At 35.6% G+C, this 4,100-nt stretch overlaps 1 pseudogene; it reads right to left on the reverse strand.

Moving 5' to 3' along the window:
- Positions 1 to 2,075: 2,075 nt before the first annotated feature.
- LOC149264703 (LRR receptor kinase SERK2 pseudogene) lies at positions 2,076 to 2,949 on the reverse strand (annotated as a pseudogene).
- Between the last annotated feature and the right edge of the window lie 1,151 nt (positions 2,950 to 4,100).

Here is a 4,100-nt window from a genome sequence, read left to right on the forward strand (position 1 = left end):
ATAGCATTTGAACCTAGATATGCTATAAGGTGGTACCAAAACCAAAATAATGGCAAGCAATAGATTCGTGCACTATCAATTCCACTAGAAGGTGCTAGTATAAGTTTCATGCATATAATTTTTTTAATACCTTAGTGAATATAAAAGTCCCACTCTTCCAATTTGTTGCTTTTTCATCTTCCAAACCAATTAGTTAATCTTGAAAATAAAAGACTCAAAACTTCATAAATTGTTTGCAACATGATTTTCATACTTTTGTTTTTGTAATTTGAGAGAAATGTCCTTTACATATCAAAGGTTCAATTTATTTATTTTTACTAGTACTAAACAATTTCATGACATATAATGCAGCTCACAATATGAGCTGTCAAATGAGAAATAATTAAACGAATGGAATAATTGCCTATATTAAAGAGGTTTTTAAAGTAGAGTTGATTTTGAAATTTTTCTGTTTATATTTATATAATAATAAGCCATGTTTCCAAACAACTAAGAGTTTGCATGATTATTTTAATGCAAGAACCAAGAAGACATTAGCATAAACTGAACATAAACGGATTTTTGGAATAAGATCAATATGATTCCACAATATTCACCATCCAACAAATCTATGCATTTTATGCATATTAATGTTTGTGGAGAAGAGAAGATGAATTTATAAAATCTTCACCATAATATGATGCATGGCCACAACACATAACTTATACAATATCACTAAGATACCGCAGTACATAAATGCCACTGACAAGAGATGACACTTAATTTCATAAGGTTAAAATTTGATTTGATCAAACTAAGGTCCAAGAATCAATGTTGTTTTGTTCAAACTATAAATGACACCCTTGTAACACGTACCACATGAAAATAAATGAAGATTGCATATTTATTATTAAAAAAAAACAAACTAGTCAATTGGTTAGGCATTTTGATTAAGAGACCCAGCATAGGCATTGAAATCCCACAAAAAAAAAAAAAAAATAGTCAGTTTTCATTATATTTTGGACACTGTCCTCTTTCAATCCTCTCTTTATTTATGTTCATGTGACTAAGGCCTCAAGTTAAAAGAAGGGAGCTAAGAATTGTACATCAAGAAACAATTTGTGTCCAAATACAAACAAAAACTACATCATCTTGATGCCCTCGGATACTCTTTCTTGTGTGAGCCTCCTATTCAGGGGCTTTTCTTAAAAGCTTTCCCGAAGCATCATTTTCTTGTCATATCTTCTACAGTCAAATTTGTCTCTTTGCATAATTCTCAAAAATGTTGTACAAGGGAAAACGACTATAGGCTGCCATGTGACAAGGGCACCCCTCTCCAATGTGGTAGGTGCCTTTATAATATTGTATAAGCTCATGGGTTGTTTGGAATTATTCTGATAATTTCATTCATACTTCCTATGCTGCATAACAATGTTTTGCTTCCATTAGTACTTATCTGAATAGCCAGTGAGTGGGATGAATTTCATTTCGTTCTTGAAAATAAGCCAATAAATTTGACCTCAACTAGGGTAAACTGGTCATTGGAAGTGACACTCACCCAAAACAATGAGATCCCTTAGAAAGGGAAAACATTTAATTTTATCTTTTCACATTACATCAAGGAATTATTCCAATTCAAAAAACCAGCTTTGGAGATTAATATTCCATGATAAATACAAACACTATAATATTGTTGGATATAATTTCCTCATCATAATCCAGATCTCTCCTGGTTAATGAAAGTCAAGGTTTTCCTGGTATTCAGATGTTCAAGGATACCTAGGTGAATATCTAATGTACACGATTGCAAATGGACAGCAACATGATTGGAGATTTCCTACTGATGAAGCAGGGATTTAAAATGCATTTGAGTATCGTTGAACAAGCAGTCACACCTTGTATACAAAAGTGAAAGAGTAGGTAAATAAAATCTAACGACATTAAAAACCGCTTTTATAGTTCCAATAATGATATATTTGAAGAAAATTGTAAAATGTTCCAAGTTACAAAAATATGAGACATCAAAGCCCATGTTGATCATCTTCCACTAGAGAGTTCGATTGCATCCTAGTTATATACAAAATCCTCAACCCACTCAAACCTTTGAGGCATCAGTTCATATTCTTGTCGACGAATGACTTCAACCTGCTGCCACTCTTCCCAACGTTCATCCAAACCCTCTCCTTCCAACATGCACACAACTTCTGTCATTTTGGGTCGATCTTTCGGTGAGGTCTATGTGCACAACAATGCTACTTGAATCATTGCCTCAACTTCTTTTACATCATAGTTATGCTTTAGGTTTGCATCTACAATAGCATCTAATCTTTTCTCTCTTTGTAACTTCTTAACATGATCCAATAATAGAACGTCATCCTCTTCCTCGAGACGTGAAAAATCTATAGCACATTTTCCAGTGACAAGCTCCAAAAGAGTAATACCATAACCAAACACATCTGTCCTCTCTGAGGATCTTCCAGTTGATAAGTATTCAGGAGCAATGTGACCCATGGTTCCACGGACTTGAGTTGTAACATGAGTTTTCCTAGCATCAACCAATTTCGCTAGCCCAAAATCACCAACAACAGCTTCGAAGTCTTCATCTAGCAAGACATTAGCATCTTTAACATCCCGATGAATGATTTTAGGGTTGCAGTGCTCACGAAGGTACTCCAAACCACGGGCTGCTCCTAAGGCTACATTTTTCCGAGCAGGCCAGTCTAATGGCTTTTCTGTAGGTTTGAGCTCCCTTAGCCTGTATGCAACACTAAGGTTTTGCATATATGGACAGAATAGAAGCCGCTCTGATGGTGCAACACAAAATCCTATCAAGCGTAGAAGGTTGCGGTGGACTGCCACACTGATCATCTCAACCTCCCGTAGAAATGCTTGCTCCCCACCAGGGCTATGATAGTCAGTCAACCGTTTTACTACAACCTTTGTATTGTCTGCCAGCACTCCTTTATATACTTTGCCTGTTGTTTTAAAATATTTAGTTTTTATTTATCATTTTTCTTGTACGCACATCACCTCTGAAAGCCTCTATTGCTTTCACGTTCTGTTGTTAAATGCCTACACCTGGGTAACCCCAGTAATTTGTCCACATGGTCTAAAATAAACTAGGTGTAGAATTCAATTATTTAGTTTTGATCAACGGTTACAGTGCAATAATTGCCATTGAATATTTCTATCGGATAAAAAAAAAAACCGAGGCCCAGAGGCAAATGGTAGATGTAATTCTCATAGGCATCCCCGAGGAATGCTGGATTTGGAGCAGGGCAATTTGGGTTCAGTCTAGTAATTACTGACTGGTAAAGGATAAACCAGTGACCAAAATAGGAAATTATATGGAGGTATTTCATGCATTCATACAACACAGGGCTACAGTTCAAAGACGGTTGAATTATAGTATAAATGAGCTTCCTTAAAATACAAAAGGTGTAAAACTAGAAAAAGGGGATTCGGTTGAATGATATATGTAGGAAACATGAAGCAGTAATCCTGATTTTAAGTAATCGCCTCTAAAGGAAAAAGAAGTTGTACGGCAAACCAGTCAAGATGAACACAAGCTCTGGCTACAAAACTTAATGAATTGGGATTGACCTAATTTTCAGTTAAAGCAATTACAACAGTGGCCACCACGCCCCATCTCATGAGTCATTTTACTTGCACACAACACAGGCCTCAACGCCAAAATGATTTCTATATAGTGATGGAGAGGAAGAATCCTTGGAATGGAGCTAGATGTAAAACTCTATCCAGTCATTACCCATTTGCACACAAGGCATGCTAAACGCCAAATTTGGATGTACAATGTTGCACCTGAGATTCCTTCAAACACAGCAGAAAATAAAACCATCTAGGGAAATCACATGTTAAAATTTCAGTCACAAACACACTATGCATAATGGACATAATGGACAATTGTAGATGTGCCCCAACTATATATATATCAGGTACGACAAGTTCTATAGGTTAGGGTAGAGGGAGGTTTCGAAAAGTTCAGGATTTAAAAAAATTGATCTAAAGAATTGAATGTATGGAAACATAAAGAATTTCACTTGAAAGCATACACATTACTCATAATTTTATTTGACATAAAATGAAGGCCTGGGAACCAA

The sequence above is a fragment of the Pinus tabuliformis genome, chromosome 6 (assembly GCF_031772625.1).
Source record: "Pinus tabuliformis cultivar Carrire ecotype Pingquan chromosome 6, CPIR1, whole genome shotgun sequence".
In the NCBI taxonomy this organism is placed as follows: domain Eukaryota; kingdom Viridiplantae; phylum Streptophyta; class Pinopsida; order Pinales; family Pinaceae; genus Pinus; species Pinus tabuliformis.